This window comes from Arachis ipaensis, chromosome B6 (assembly GCF_059453495.1).
Source record: "Arachis ipaensis isolate K30076 ecotype BB chromosome B6, ASM5945349v1, whole genome shotgun sequence".
Taxonomy (NCBI): Eukaryota; Viridiplantae; Streptophyta; class Magnoliopsida; order Fabales; family Fabaceae; genus Arachis; species Arachis ipaensis.
The window spans coordinates 94345999-94362478 of record NC_142441.1 but is presented as its reverse complement, the minus strand read 5'-3'; positions in this window follow the sequence as shown (position 1 = coordinate 94362478).

The following is a 16480-nucleotide window of genomic DNA, read 5'->3' as shown; positions in this document are numbered from 1 at the left end:
GTGATTTTCTGTTTGGCATTTGTTGACGTTGACAGTGCTTTCGCTGGTAGACTGTAGAAAGATAGTTGCTTTGATGACTTTTGCGTTTTTTAACTTGATGGACGAAATGCTTGCTGCTTTAGTCCTTCTTTCCTTGTTTTGAAAGATACTGGGGTGTAGGTTTTTCCTAGAAACCTTGCTTTGTTATTGCCTCCAAAGGATGCCCCAGGACTTTTGGTTTGAGTCTTGGGGTTTTCCTTTGTTTATCCGCCCGTCGAGATGTTTTGACCCGTGCCCGAGATGTTTTTGAGTAATCCGCTCTTCTTTTCTTTTGTAGGATCTTAGTTGTCCTCATGTCTTCCCGAAATAACGTCGTAGCGGTGCCTTCCCAGGTCCCTACGGGTATGGCCGATTGGGTGGACTCCATGGTTTTCATGTGTGTCTCGCTGGTTGACTCTGAGTTTTGTTCTCAGCTTAGGCAGTTTCACAGCGTCTGTAGTAACTCTGGTGATGAGAAGAATTATGAGCTTGTTCCTCCTTCCTCTGACGAGAGAGTCTGTTTCTCGACTCGAGTTGTTGACAATCGCCCTTTCTTTTATGCCTACGATTTTTTCTTTGGTCAACTTGGAATTACTCTTCCCTTTACTCAATTTGAAATCGACTTGTTATGGTCTTGTAATGTTGCCCCTTCTCAACTTCACCCCAACTCCTGGGGTTTTATTAAAATCTTCCAATTGTTGTGTAATGGTTTTGGTATTCTTGCTTCCCAATCTCTCTTTTTCTATTTGTTTGTCTTGACTAAGCCTGGTGTGGTGAAAAAGAAGTCAGCTTGGGTCTCCTTCCGTTCTGCCCAAGGAAAGAAAATTTTTTCCATGTTTGATGAATCGTTTCGGGATTTTAAAAACTATTTTTTTCAAGGTCCGAGCTGTTAAAGGATCTCAGCCCTTTTTCTTGGATGAAAATGATGAGCCCGCCTTTCCCCTAGAGTGGCAGAAGGATGTTAGGGTCTCCAGGTACTCTTGGGACATGTTGGATGAGGCTGAGCAAGCCTTTATGACTGTTTTAGAGGAGCGTTGGGGTCAGCCTCCCCATCTCGACACAAAGAAATTTCTAACCAATCCTTCTCTTCTTCAATCTGAACTGGGTATCTTGTGTTTCCTTTGCTGTTTGTCTTATGATGCTTGTAGCTGTATTTTCGACTTGTTTGATTTGTAGCTTGACTTCTATTTTATTTGCAGAGGCAATGAAGAACAATGAGTCTATGAAAGCTTTTAAAAGGGCACAGAAGGCGACTGCTGCCAGGAATGTTGCCGCCCGGGCTGCTGGGGAGGGGTCCTCTCAGCCCCGCGAGAAGCCGGCCGTGCCGAGCTCTCTCGGGGTGAAGAAGGCGATCCCGATACCTCGGGTTTGTTTGGTGGATCCTCCTTCTTCTTCTGCCGCTCCATCCGCCGCTCCTCCAAGTAAAAAGCAAAAGACTTCTGAGCCTTTTGACCTCAACGCTCCTGGCTTCAACGCCATTGAGTTTATAGATCAACTAATTGGGCCATATGGTACCATTCCCATGGAAGATGTGTCCATTCTCCATCATTTGGAGTTTATGGCTCAGAATCATGTGAGGATGGCCTATATGTCGGCTGCACTTCATCGTACTGCCCAGAATCTTCCTCTTCATGCTACCAAGGCGTTTATGGAGGAGGCGAAACGAGAGTTTGACCGGATGAAGGGGTTGAAGGAGGAGCTCGAGGTGAAAGTGGTCAAATTGGAGAAGGACCTCGAAAATGAGAAGGCGAGTTCTGAGGCACTGGCTGCTTCCTTGAGGTTGGCTGAGGATACGGCCATGATGCACAAGGACAGCTATGTGACTTTCTATAGGGAGGGGAGGCGCCTGAGGGAAGAGCTCGACAATGCCCGGGAGGATTATGCTGAGCTCCAAGGTCATCTTGTTGGCAGCGTAACTGCTGCTTACGAGAACTTGAAAGAACAAGTCCGGATTATTGCTCCCGAGGCCGATCTCACCCTTTTTAGCTTGGATAATGTTGTCAGAGATGGCAAGATTGTCCCTGATGATGAGGGTGATGATGATGAAGTTGTTCCTCCCCTTGTGTCTTCCACCAAAGCACCGACTTCTTCCGCTCCTCCTGTTGTGCCTGACCTGGATTGCCAGATCCTGAATCGGGAGGATGGGACTGTTGATGCAGTGCCGATTCAAGCTCGCGCTCCTTCCCCTGGTCCTGATGTCGCCAAGAAAGCTCATGATGCTGCCGAGAAAACTTTTGATGTTTGTTGATTGTAGTTGGCCCGACTTGTGGGCATTTTTTGAAACTTTATTAAGATGTTGACTTTTTAGTTGCTTTCCTAGCAACTTTTTATTTTAAAAAACAGACAAGTAGCTTGCTACCTTTTTGGTAGTAAGTGTTGGTGGCCCTTCGAGGCCTTTATAACTTTATATAAAACCTGCTGATGTTGAATTCTCCCAATTCGAACTTCTTGAGTTTTTGAATCTTTGTATCTGTAGGGGTTCAATTTGGTTTTCTTGCTTGCGTGTGTTCTTTAGTGCTTTGTAACCGACTTCTTTGCGTTGGTCCCCTGATAGACTCCTTTTTGTAATCCTCTTTCTTGGACCTTCGTGAGGTCTCTTTCAGGGATTGCTTGGATTTTTGTAGTGGATCGACTTCGTTGGGTCGACTTCTTCTAAGTTATTTCGTAATCCTCTTTCTTGGACCTTTGTTAGGTCTCTTTCAGGGATTACTTTTATAACTTGTCTTTTGTAGGAGGTCGACTTCGTTAGGTCGATCTCTTCTAAGTTATTTCGTAATCCTCTTTCTTGGACCTTTGTTAGGTCTCTTTCAGGGATTGCTTTTATAACTTGTCTTTTGTAGGAGGTCGACTTCGTTAGGTCGATCTCTTCTAAGTTATTTCGTAATCCTCTTTCTTGGACCTTTGTTAGGTCTCTTTCAGGGATTACTTTTATAACTTGTCTTTTGTAGGAGATCGACTTCGTTAGGTCGATCTCTTCTAAGTTATTTCGTAATCCTCTTTCTTGGACCTTTGTTAGATCTCTTTCAGGGATTACTTTTATAACTTGTCTTTTGTAGGAGGTCGACTTCGTTAGGTCGATCTCTTCCTAGGTTATTTCTGTAATCCTCTTTTTTGGACCTTTGTCGGGTCTCTTTCAGGGATTACTTTTATAACCTTTTCGTCTTGGGCTGACTTTGCTAGGTCGAGCCCTTCTAAGTTAAAGTAATCCTCTTTAATAGGGTTGGCCAGACCTCTTTCCAGGGTTTACTTGTAACTTGGGTTGACTTGGTCCGACTTCTGAACGCCGGCCAGTCTTTAAGTTATTTTATTAGCTATCCGTAAGACCTCGTCAGGTTCTTTTTTAGATTGCTTTCTATAACTTCTTACATTATTCTGTGTTCATCTTTGCCAATTTGTAGAAAGTGGTTGGCATCTCTAGCTCGTCCTTTGGGTGAATCGCGTTTTCACCTTTATCGGACGACTCATCTTTATCGTGGTCGTGCAGTGAAATTATTTTTCACTTTCTACCGACTTATAGCTTTATAATCGGACGATGAATACTTCAGATTAATGCGTCTTGAAATCTTTGTAGAATACCTAGATAAATTTTATTCAAAGAAAATGCAAATATATACATATGGGAATTTTCTCATCCTCTTAAGTTGGGTATGATCTATGTCTCAACCTGGTGCCTCATTAAAAAACCTTTTCAGGAAAAAGAGTGCATCCACTAGTGAGATCTTTTACCTTTTCTAATTGTAGTACCTTCTTAGGTTGCAGGCGTGCCATGACCTTGGAAGCTCCCGTCCGTTGAGTTCGGACACTCTGTAGTAGCCCTTCCCGAGTACTTCTATGACTCGGTATGGTCCTTTCCAATTGGCTGCCAGCTTTCCCTCTCCGGGTCGAGTTGTTCCGATGTCGTTTCGGATTAAGATGAGGTCGTTTTCAGTGAAACTTCTTGGTACTACCCTTTGGTTATATCTAGAAGCCATTTGGCATTTTAGCGCTTCTTCTCTGATCCGAGCTCTTTCCTGAACCTCAGGTAGTAGGTCGAGTTCTTCCCTCTGGAGTTGGGAATTTTCTCCCTCATTATAATAGACTGCCCTATATGATCCTTCCTCAATTTCTACTGGAATCATTGCCTCCATTCCGTATGTTAGCCGGAATGGGGATTCCTTTGTGGTGGAATGTGGCGTCGTTCGATATGCCCATAGGACTTGTGGGAGCTCCTCTGCCCAGGCTCCCTTCGCATCCTGCAATCTCCGTTTTAACCCTGTCAATATGACTTTGTTGGCGGCTTCGGCCTGTCTGTTAGCTTGGGGGTGTTCAACAGAGGTGTACTGGTGCTTTATATTCAAGTCGGCTACTAATTTTCTGAAGCCCGCATCTGTGAATTGGGTGCCATTGTCTGTGGTTATTGAGTACGGGACCCCAAATCTTATGACAATGTTTCTGTATAAGAATTTTCGGCTTCTTTGGGCAGTGGCATTGGCTAATGGTTCTGCTTCGATCCACTTTGCAAAGTAATCTACCCCTACTATGAGGAATTTAACTTGCCCTGATCCCTGGGGAAAGGGGCCGAGAAGGTCAAGTCCCCATTTCGCAAAAGGCCAAGGCGCAGTCACGCTGATGAGTTCTTCTGGCGGGGCGATGTGGAAATTGGCATGTTTCTGACATGGTGGACATGTCTTTACGAATTCTGTAGATTCTTTCTGTAAAGTTGGCCAGTAAAACCCTGCCCGGAGTATCTTTTTGGCAAGAGCCCGTGCTCCGAGATGATTGCCGCAAATGCCGCTGTGTACCTCTTCCAATACTTCCCTGGTGTGGGAGGTCGGCACGCACTTTAGTAATGGTACCGAGATCCCTCTTTTGTACAGGATGTTGTTTATGATGGTGTAGTACTGTGCCTCCCTTTTTAGCTTCTTCGCTTCCTTTTCTTCTGCGGGGAGCGTTCCTGTTTTGAGGTAGTTAATTATGGGGATCATCCATCCTTGGTCCTGGCCTGTTATGGTTAGGACTTTTTTCGTTTCCGAGATTGATGGGTTCTGTAGCATTTCCTGGATGAGGCTTCTATTATTGCCCCCTGGTTTGGTGCTGGCCAGTTTTGAGAGTGCGTCGGCTCGAGCATTTTGCTCACGGGGTATGTGGCAGATCCTGTATTCCCCGATTTGTTTGAGTTGTTGCTTGGTTTTATCCAGATATCTTTTCATGGTGGGATCTTTAGCTTGGTAGCTCCCTGCTATCTGTGATGTGACCACTTGCGAATCACTATAAATGTTAAGTTTTCGAGCTCCCACCTCTTCAGCCAGTTTTAGACCAGATAGCAATGCTTCGTATTCTGCCTGGTTATTTGAAGCCGAAAATCCGAACTTGAGGGAGAGCTCAACTTGGGTTCCCTGGTTGCTTTCTATTATAACTCCTGCACCACTTCCCGTTTTATTTGAAGAACCATCCACATACAGATTCCACTCTATGGGGGCTTCTAGGGCATCTATGAATTCAGCGATAAAATCGGCCAGGTATTGTGATTTGATGGCGGTCCGAGCTTCATATTGGAGGTCAAATTCGGACAGCTCGACTGCCCATTGTAGAATTCTGCCTGCTAAATCTGTTTTCTGCAGTATTCCCTTTAAGGGCTGATTAGTTCGAACTTTAATGGTGTGGGCCTGGAAGTAGGGGCGGAGTCACCGAGATGTTAAAACGAGAGTGTAAGCAAATTTTTCTATTTTTTGATAGTTTAGCTCGGATCCCTGCAGTGCTTTGCTAATGAAGTAGACGATTTGTTGCCCGTTTTTGCTTTCTCGGACCAGTGCTGACGCTACTGTCTTGTCTCCTACTGCAAGATATAGTATAAGTGGTTCTCCTTCTTGAGGTCGGGATAGGATAGGTGGTTGTCCTAAGAACTTTTTAAAGTCTTGGGACGCTTGTTCGCATTCTGTCGTCCACTCGAACTGTTTTCCCTTTCTTAAAGTAGCATAGAAGGGGAGAGATCTTATTGCGGCTCCTGCTAAGAATCGGGATAGGGCGGCCAACCTCCCGTTGAGTTGCTGTACTTCTTTTACGCAGGTTGGGCTTTTCATGTTGAGTATGGCCTGGCATTTATCTGGATTTGCTTCAATTCCTCTTTGTGTGAGCATGAAGCCTAAGAATTTGCCTGCTTCTACCGCAAAGGTGCATTTTGCTGGATTGAGTTGCATATCATGCTTCCTGATGGTGTCGAACACCTGGGCTAGGTCGGTCAACAGTGTCTGTTCGCTTTTTGTTTTAATTAGCATGTCGTCCACATAAACTTCCATGATTTTCCCAATGTGATCCGAGAAGACTTGATTCATCAATTTTTGATAAGTGGCTCCTGCGTTCTTAAGGCCGAAAGGCATTACGATGTAGCAGTAGTTCGCCTTTGGCGTTAAAAACGAGGTCTTTCCCTGGTCCGGTGGGTACATAGGGATTTGGTTGTATCCTGAATACGCATCCATAAACGAGAGATATTTATATCCAGAGGAAGCATCTACCAGGGCATCAATACTCGAGAGTGGGTATGGATCTTTTGGGCAAGCTTTGTTGAGATCTGTGTAATCGGTGCACATTCGCCACTTCCCATTTGATTTTTTCACCAAAACGACGTTGGCTAGCCATAGTGGGTATTTGACTTCTCTTATAAATTCGGCTTCCAGCAGTGCCTGCACTTGCTCTTCCACAGCTTGGGATCGCTCTGGCCTGAGTTTTCTTCGTCTCTGCTGGACCGGTCAAGATCCTGGATAAACTGCCAACTTGTGACACATTAGTTTAGGGTCTATGCCTGGCATGTCTGCGGCTTTCCATGCAAAAAGGTCGGCATTATCTCGCAAGAATTGTATTAGCAGTTTTTTTAAATTTCCTTTGAGGATTGTGCCGATATTAGTTGTTTTTTCCGAGGTGTCCCCGATCTGAATTTTTTCTATCTCGCCCTCTGGTTGGGGGCGAAACTCCTCTCGTCGTTGAACTCCGCCCAGCTCGATTGTGTGGAACTCTTCTCCTTTGCCCCTGAGGTTGAGGCTCTCATTGTAACAGCAACGCGCCATCCTCTGGTCTGCTTTTATCGTGGCTATCCCTTTTGGAGTTGGAAATTTCATGCATAGGTGTGGGGTCGAGACTATTGCGCCGAGTTGGTTGAGCGTGGTCCGGCCTATGAGAGCGTTGTAGGCTGAGCTTACGTTGACTACAATGTAGTCTATTTTGAGGGTCCTGGATTGGTCTCCCTTTCCAAAGGTTGTATGCAGTGGTATGTATCCTAGTGGTCGAGCCGGAGTGTCTCCTAGCCCGAACAAACTGTTTGGATATGCTTTAAGTTCTTTTTCTTCTAAGACGAGTTTATCAAAGGCTGTTTTGAATAAGATGTCGGCAGAACTCCCTTGATCTATTAGCGTCCGATGTAGGTTGGCATTTGCCAATATGATAGTGATAACCATGGGATCGTCGTGTCCTGTAATGATGCCGGTTGCGTCCTCTTTAGTGAATGTTATCATTGGGATGTTGAGTGTTCCTTCCTTTCCTTCGACATGGTATACTTCTTTGAGGTATCTCTTATGAGAGGATTTGGAGATCCCTCCTGCTGCAAAGCCGCCATGTATCATGTGGACATGTCTTTCTGGGATCCGAGGTGATCGTTCCGCTCGTTCAATGTCATCATCCCTTCGTCTCTTTCTTTGCTCGTCATCTCGGGTGGCCAGGAATCGATCTAGTTTTCCTTCCCTCACCAATTTTTCTATGATGTTTTTCAAGTCGAAGCATTCGTTAGTGGAGTGTCCCCGGACCCGATGATATTCACAATACTCCTTTCGGTTTCCTCCTCCCTTCTTGCCTTTGAGTGGCCGTGCTGGGGGAATTTTTTCCGTATGGCAGACTTCTTTGTATATTTCGACCAAGGATGTCCTAAGAGGAGTATAGTTATGGTACTTCTTAATTTTCTCCCCTTGTCTGTCGTCTTTTCTTTTGGATTCCTTGTCTCTGTCATGGTAGGAAGCTCCCGATTTCGAGGATTCTTCTAACCGAGCATTTTCTTCCATATTGATGTATTTTTCTGCTCGCTCCTGTACTTCGTCGAGGGTAGTCGGGTACTTTTTTGATATAGATTGGCTGAAAGGTCCCTCTCGTAGGCCGTTGATGAGTCCCATGATTGCGGCCTCCGTGGGTAAACTTTGTATGTCCATGCATGTTTTGTTGAATCTTTCCATGTAGTTGCGAAGGCTCTCCCGATCTCCTTGTTTGACTCCTAATAAACTGGGGGGGTGCTTAGCTTTATCCTTTTGAATGGAAAATCTGGCTAGGAATTTCTTAGCTAAGTCGTCGACACTTGAGATGGATTTTGGGGGTAAGTTGTCGAACCACCGAATAGCTGTCTTTGTGAGAGTCGTTGGGAAGGCTTTACAGCGAACAGCATCTGGGGCATCAGTGAGGTACATTCTGCTTCTGAAGTTACTGAGATGGTGGTTGGGATCCATGGTGCCGTCATATAGAGCCATATCCGGGAGTTTGAAGTCTTTTGGAATTTTGGTTTTCATGATTTCCCTAGTGAAGGGGTCTTGCTCTTTGTGTGAATTCTCCTCGAGATTAGCGCGAGGGGCTTTTGATTTGAGATCGGCTTCCAATTGCTGCAATTTTTCTTCCAACTCCCGACGTCACCGCATCTCTTTTTGTAGATCTCTTCCGATTTCCCGTTGTTGGTGGGTTTCTTTTTCCAGTTGTTTTAGGCGATCTTGGAGTGCTTCTATGGCCCCGGAATTTGGTGAGTCTTTGTCTTGCTTGGTCTTCGGAGTGTCTTGTAGCGCGACATTTGCGTTTTTGTACGGTGTTCGATCCTTCAGACCTGAATCGTGATCGTTGTCATGGTTGTCCGCCATGGTGATGGGATGACTTCCAGGTCCCCGGCAACGGCGCCAATGTTCCGAGGGTTACCTGAATTTGTAGGTCGATCTCGGTCGAGATCTTCTGTGTTGGTCGGAATCGAGGTGTCCGGTTGGTGAATGGCGACCGGAGCTGGTGCGTCCGACTTGTTGGACTGGTTGTGCTGCTGATCCTTGGCCACCGAAGGGTGGGGGTACCTGCAAGAGACTCCGATGCTTAAGTTAGCAAGGGTATTGAGCAGGTTTTTAGTAGAATCAGAGTATGAGTTATACCTGGGTGCTCCAGTGTATTTATAGTATTGAGATGTGACCTTCGTTGGGGAAGATAAGTTAGTTATCTTATCTTTATCTTTAGAGTTGAGGTCAGCGTATCTTCATTGGAACCGCCCTTATCTCTATAGGCTTTAGGCCGCCTTAGGATTTGGGTCGTGTTCCTCTATTTGGGCCTTTTACTGGGCTCTCTTATTGATTTGGCCGAGCTCTCTGAGAAGAGGTCGGATAGTCTGACCTGAAGAGGTTGGTCACTTTATCTCCAATCATCCCAGGTCGGATAGCTCGACCCAGGGTATGAACACCTCCCCTGAATGAGAAGCTTAAGATCCTGAGAATCCTGGAATAGAAGAAGTGAATTATATGGGAGAATCCTATGAAAACACCTATAATCCTTAATGGAGGAATCATCCAAATTTCTCATGGACGGATCAACAGAAGCCTAATCAAGGCTTCAGTAACAATAATGGTGGGAGAGCACGGTTTGGCAATAGCAAACCTTTTCCATCATCTTCTCAGCGACAAACAAAAAATTCTAAGCAGAGCCACTCTAACTTAGCAACTATAGTCTCTGATCTATCTAAGACCACTCTCAGTTTTATGACTGAAGCAAGGTCCTCCATTAGAAATTTGAAGGCACAAGTGGGTCAGCTGAGTAAAAGAGTTACTGAACTCCCTCCTAGTACTCTCCCAAGCAATACAGAAGAGAATCCAAAAAAAGAGTGCAAGGCCATAAATATAACCAACATGGCCAAACCTAGTAAGGAAGAAGAGGTAGTGATTTCCAGTGAGGAAGACCTCAATGGACATCCACTGGCCTCCAAGGAGTTCCCTAATGAGGAACCAAAGGAATCTAAGGCTCATGTAGAGACCATAGAAATTCCATTGAACTTACTATTGTCATTCATGAGCTCTAATGAGTATTCTTCCTCTGAAGAGGATGAAGATATTGCTGAAGAGCAAGTTGCTCAATATCTATGAGTAATCATGAAGCTGAATGCCAAGTTATTTGGTAATGAGACTTGGGAGGATGAACCCCCATTGCTCATCAATGAACTAAATGATCTGGTTCAACTGAAATTACCTCAGAAGAAACAGGATCCTGGAAAGTTCTTAATACCTTGTACCATAGGCACCATGACCTTTAAGAAGGCTCTGTCTGACCTTGGGTCAAGTATAAACCTCATGCCACTCTCTGTAATGGAGAAACTAGGGATCTTTGAGGTACAAGCTGCAAGAATCTCACTAGAGATGGCAGACAATTCAAGGAAACAGGCTTATGGACTTGTAGAGGATGTCTGATAAACCCCAATTTTGTGGTTTATCTTGTACTTAATTTGGGGGATTTTATCAACTTTTCTCACATTTATTCAATGAAATAGCATGTTTTGTAATTCTCCTTTAAATTGTGCTTAAATGTGAAAACATGCTTTTTAGACCTTAAAATAGCTAAATTTAATTCACTTTAAATCCATTCGATGCCTTGATATGTTTGTTAAGTCATTTCAGGTTTAGAAGGCAAAGATTGGATTGAAGGAATGAAGGAAAAGCATGCAAAGTGGGAGAACTCATGAAGAAATGAAGGAACTGCAAAGCTGTAAAGCCTGACCTCTTCGCACTCAATCGACCATAACTTGAGCGACAGAGGTCCAAATGAGGCAGTTCTAGTTGCGTTGGAAAGCTAACATCCAGGGCTTCAAAATAATATAAAATTTTCCATAGTTTCTTCGCGTTTAAGGATGCGCACACTCACTGTATGCGTGCACGCCGATAGAGCAGCGTGATTCACTAAAGTGAAATCGTGGCTAGCGATTTGCAGCTCATTTTAGACCCAATCCAACTTATTTCTAATGCTATTGAACCCAAGGATTGAAGGGGAAATGAACCAAGTAGTCATAGTTTAGTTTTCACCATGTTTTAGGGTAGAATTCTAGAGAGAGAAGCTCTCTCTTCTCTCTAGAATTTAGGGTAGTTTAGGTTTAATTCTCTCAAATTCATCTTTCAATTCTCGTTTTGATTTAGTTTTCTCTTTTAATTTCTTGTTGTTACACCTTTGTTCTTCTAGTTCTTGTTGTTAATTTCCCTATTTTGCCATTTTTATGTTTATGAACCATTGTTCTCTTTTATGTTTATGAACCATTGTTCTACAAAAATTGGTGTAGAACTATACTTGCAACGAGAATTCATTCATTTGAGGAAATTCTATACCATCACAACATTTCACTCATCAAAATGGCACCGTTGCCGGGGAGTTGCAATGGTGTTGTGTTATTGGCTATTGTATATATGTTAATATGCTTCTTTGCTAGTTTTTGCTTGTTTTAGGAGTTAGTTTTTATTGGTTCTTACTAGTATTTGTTTTTATTTTCTCTTGTTACTATGAATTCTCATCCTCACTTTGGCTATGAGTTTGGCTCAAATTATGTTGTAGGGAATGGGAACTATAATGACAATATGCATCAAGAATGGAACAATCAAAGGTGGGAGGAGCCTCAAGGGATTGACTACCCTTCTTGGCAACAACAACCTCCGGATTCTTATGGGTATAACTCTCATCCTAATGCATATCAATCTAATGGATGTGGTGATCCTTATTGTGATTGTCAACAACCACCACCATATGCCTATGAACCACCTCCTCAACATAATTTTGAACCATCTTACTCACAAGCTCCTTTTCACCAAACACCTCCACATGATCCCAACCCATATCCACCATACCAACCACCTTATGAACCATATGAACCATATGTAGAACCACCCCAATTCCACCACCAATACCCTCAAGAACCACCACCTCCATACTATTACCAAGATGAATCACCTCCCATGTATGATAACTTTCAACCACATAATAAATTTCCCTTTCCACGACAACCCTCCATGGAAGAACACCCATATCCATCCATCCAAGAGCCAATGGATCATCTCAAGAAAGCAATGGATCGGCTTCAAGCAATAATCCGTCAGAAGAAGCAAGAGGAAGCCCAAAGGATGAATGAAGTTATCGAGGCTAACCTTGCCAAAATTAAAGCCAACTTGGACTCATGGGACTCATGCAACAAGCAAAGCATTTCCACGGATGAATGTGAGAAATCAACCGAATAAAAGAGCATGAAGGAGATTTTAGAATCTCAACATGAGGACAAGGAGATGGGGTATGTCTTGTAACAAGTGGAGAATGAAGAGATTGTTAATGAAGAAGAAGTGGTTGAAGAGCTAGAGAAAGTTGAACAAGAGGTGGATTTCAAGCTTGAGAACACTTCCACACCAAGTGATATTGTTGATGATCTTATGGAAGTTATTGAACCTTCTTCCATTGAACTTGAAGACGATGTTAAGGAGGGTGCGCAACCTCCTGAGCATATAATGAATGATGAAGAATTGGAAGAAGGTGAGCAAATAACAAATCTTCCTCTTGGAGATGAGCCCACGCCAACTCATGATCCTTTGGTATTTGAGGAATCTTCTCCTATTGATATTGAGGTAAATGTTGAGATAAGTTCCACATTACCTCCATGTTGTGACATGAAGAGTGGGGAAGAGCTAGAAAAAGTTGGTGAAGAGGTGGTTGAATGTGAAGAACTTTGTCAAGAGGAAGAGGTTGAAGTTGAAGAAGCTTGCCAAGAGGTGGAGGTAGTCAAGAAAGAGCACAAGGGAGTAGACCTCGCATTGTCTAAGTGTGGGAAGGTTCCCCTTCTTAAGTCACCATCCAACATAACATTCAAGTGGGTAAAATTCTTATCTCTAATCTTTACTTTCCCACTTGAATAAAGTTTGATTGAAAATGATGGGCAACTTAGAGCTCTTTGTGGGGTTAAGAACAAAAGAAAATTGAGTAGTGGGTGGAAATGCCAATCAAGGTTCCTTATGGTTGGAAGCTTAAAGTCTAAGTACAATGGTTGGTATAGTTCTCAATTAAAGGGGTCTAGGAAGATGCTTTGGTGTTTACTTGAGAATTCGGATCACTTCTCACCCAATTGGAATCATGATGATCAATTAGAAGATGGGTGAAAAAATAAGATTTGGGATCCGGGAATAGATGAAGATCAATTTTGGAAGCCCTTAGCTTGTGTGGAACTTCATCAAAGCTTGGTGCCATTGGTTTTGAATTTTGGAGCTTACTTGAAGTCCAAGCATTGGTAGAGGTTTCAAGATGAGTACAAGCATAAACCACCATAACAATAAGCCTTCCAAATGTCCAACTTAAGGACTTAAACTAAAAGTGCTAGGTGCGAGATACCCCACCATGGTAAACTCTTTCCATTCTCTTGTATATATAATCAATGAATGAATTGAGTTGCCATTATAGGTAGTTCTTCTTATTTTCTATACTCTTATGCATTTTGCTTTTATTGATAGGTTGTTTGTTGCATTCATGCTTTGATTAGAATAGTTGTTGTTAGATTGCATTTTACTTGTAGTATAAGTTTTGTTTAGTGTATTTGAAAATTTTTCAAAAACCAAAAAGATTTTTTGTTAAATTTGATTTTTGATTGTTTTAGAATGCTTGTAGATTAGGAGAGTGCCCTGTTTTTCAAAAAAAAAAAAAAGGGCATCAGCGCGCAAGCGTGCTGTGCGCGCGCGCGTCGGTGGTGCATCTCACACTCCAGGTGCAAAAACCAGAGAGTTATGCCCAGTTGGTGCCTATTCTGTGCCTGCGACCCACGCGTAAGCGTGCATGACGCGTACGCATCGGTCACCATCTTCACATCCACGCGTATGCGTGCTATGCGCGTACGCGTCGCTTGTCCCGCCTGCCCACCCATGCGCACGCGTGCCTGACGCGTCCGCATCGCGAAAAAAAAAAGAGTTTTTTTTTCTCATTTTCCATTTTCTTTTGTCCATTGCCTTCGCATACTTTTATTCTTTGCATTTTCATTTTGTTTTTATAGTTTGTTTTTACTTTCTTTTTTATGAGCTTCTTGTTTTAATAATGGTGTTGAATGCTCTTACTCTATTGTTGAGAATTTTTTGGTTATTTTGGTGCTTCATGACTTGTTTGATATTGTTGGGTGATGAAACTTTTAAATCAATTCTTAATCTTGTATGACTCTTATATTCTTTGTGCATTGATATGAACTTGCATGTCTTTCATGACCCACTCTTTCTAGTTAAACTTGATGCTTTTGAGTGCTCTTCATGCTTTGACTTTACTCTTGCATCAAGTGTTAGTTAATATGCCTTAGCTTATATTATTTTCTCACTCACATGTTGTAGCTACCATGTATTTGAGAACCTTACTCTTATTTGGCATTAGCCCTCGCCTATGTTCTATTTGCTTTGATATCTTTGTTGTAGGCTTAATTTTCTTTCTCTTTCTCTCCTTTTAGGTTGGCCACCGAAAGAGGAAAAGGAAAAGCTTCTAAATGGGGCAATAAAAAAGTCCATCCACACAACCTTTTGAAGGAGCTCATCAATTGTAGCAACCCATCCACATTGCTCTTCTTTGCATGCACCGAGGACGGTGCAAATTTTAAGTGTGGGGAGGTCGTCCGACCGATCTCCATGGGTAACAATTTCCTTTTCAACACCAATTCTTGATTTCCTTTGTTAGTTAGTTGCTTGCGTTGCATGATAGATTGCATGTTAGTTAGAATTTGTACATATTTTTACCACTTCCTTTTTATGTTAGGACTACCTGGTTAGGGTGATGATCTCTTTTCCAAGAAACTATTTTTAGGGCACCCTAACAATTTGAAAAAAAAAATTTGTTGAACTTGCTTGAAGAATTTATTCTGGAACATGGTTTTCGAGCTAAGAACACAAGCATGTGAGTTTTGAGCCTAATTGTGTGGTTAAAACTTATAACCACTTATTTTCCATTCTTGTTTGCATTGTTCTCTTTCTATGATTGTAATCTTTGATTTGTTTGATTCTATATGTCCATTATTCCATGTATACATGCATTTATATGATTGAGGCTATCATTTCATTTAGCTCACTTACCCAAATAGCCTACCTTTCATCAACCATTGTTAGCCAAATTTGAGCCTATTTAATCCTTTTTGTTCTTAACTTTAGCACATCACTACCCCTAAGTGAAAAATAATTAATGTCCTTAATTTGGATCTTTGATTAGCTTAGGCTAGTGAGAGTGTGTATCATTTGGGTATGGAAACTTGGGACATTAGTTGAGGTAAAAGTGTAATTTTTATTTTTGTTGAAAATATTGGAAATTGGGTACATATTCATGCACCATATGTAAAACCATATGCATTGATATGTTTGTATATACTTTAGAAAAAAATGATAAAGAAAAAGAAAAAGAACATATATATATATATATATATATATATATATATATACAAAAGAAAAAAAATAATATATATATATATAGAAAAAAAAAAGAGAAAAAGAAATAAAAAGGGGACAAAAATGCCCCAAAGTAAAGTTCAATAAAAATCAATGCATATGGAATGTTAATTAAAGAGAATGCATGAGTATGTGAAAAAAGTGGGAATAATGGGTAGCTAGGTTGTTTATTAGAATTGTATAGGTTGTTACATGTGTTAGGTGAGAGCTTAGGTTAATCAAAGATTCAAATTCCAAGCTCACTTGACCATATGCATCCCTACCTTTACCCTAGCTCCATTACAACCTATGAACAAGTCCTCGTGATGAATGTATGCATGCATTCAATAATTGTTGATTGTTAGATGAAAAATAAATCATGGAAAGCATGAGTAGAAGAGAATTGAGTGAATCGACCCTATACACTTGAGCGACTAGAGCAGATACACTTCCGGTGAGGGTTCGATGCTCAATTCCTTGTTCCCGGCTTTCATGAGCTTTCCTCTTGCAAGTCTATTTGAACTTCATTTTGATATTTGAATTGGTAGGATTCATGAATCATCATACTACTTAGCCCTACTTGTTCATATATGTTCTTGGGGATTTATTTACTTTTAACCAAGTAGGTAGAATCATTTTGCATTTAGTTACATTCATATAGATAGGTGCATATAGTTTATTCGCATAGAATAAATATTCATAACCCTTTTCTTGTCCTTCTTTATTCTTAGCATGAGGACATGCTTAGTTTAAGTGTGGGGAGGTTTGATAAACTCCAATTTTGTGGTTTATCTTGTGCTTAATTTGGGAGATTTCATCAACTTTTCTGACATTTATTCAATGAAATAGCATGGTTTTGTAATTCTCCCTTAAATTGTGCTTAAATGTGAAAACATATTTTTTTAGGCCTTAAAATAGCTAAATTTAATTCACTTTAATTCCATTCGATGCCTTGATATGTTTGTTAAGTGATTTCAGGTTTAGAAGGCAAATATTGGATTGAAGGAATGAAGGAAAAACATGCAAAGTGGGAGAAC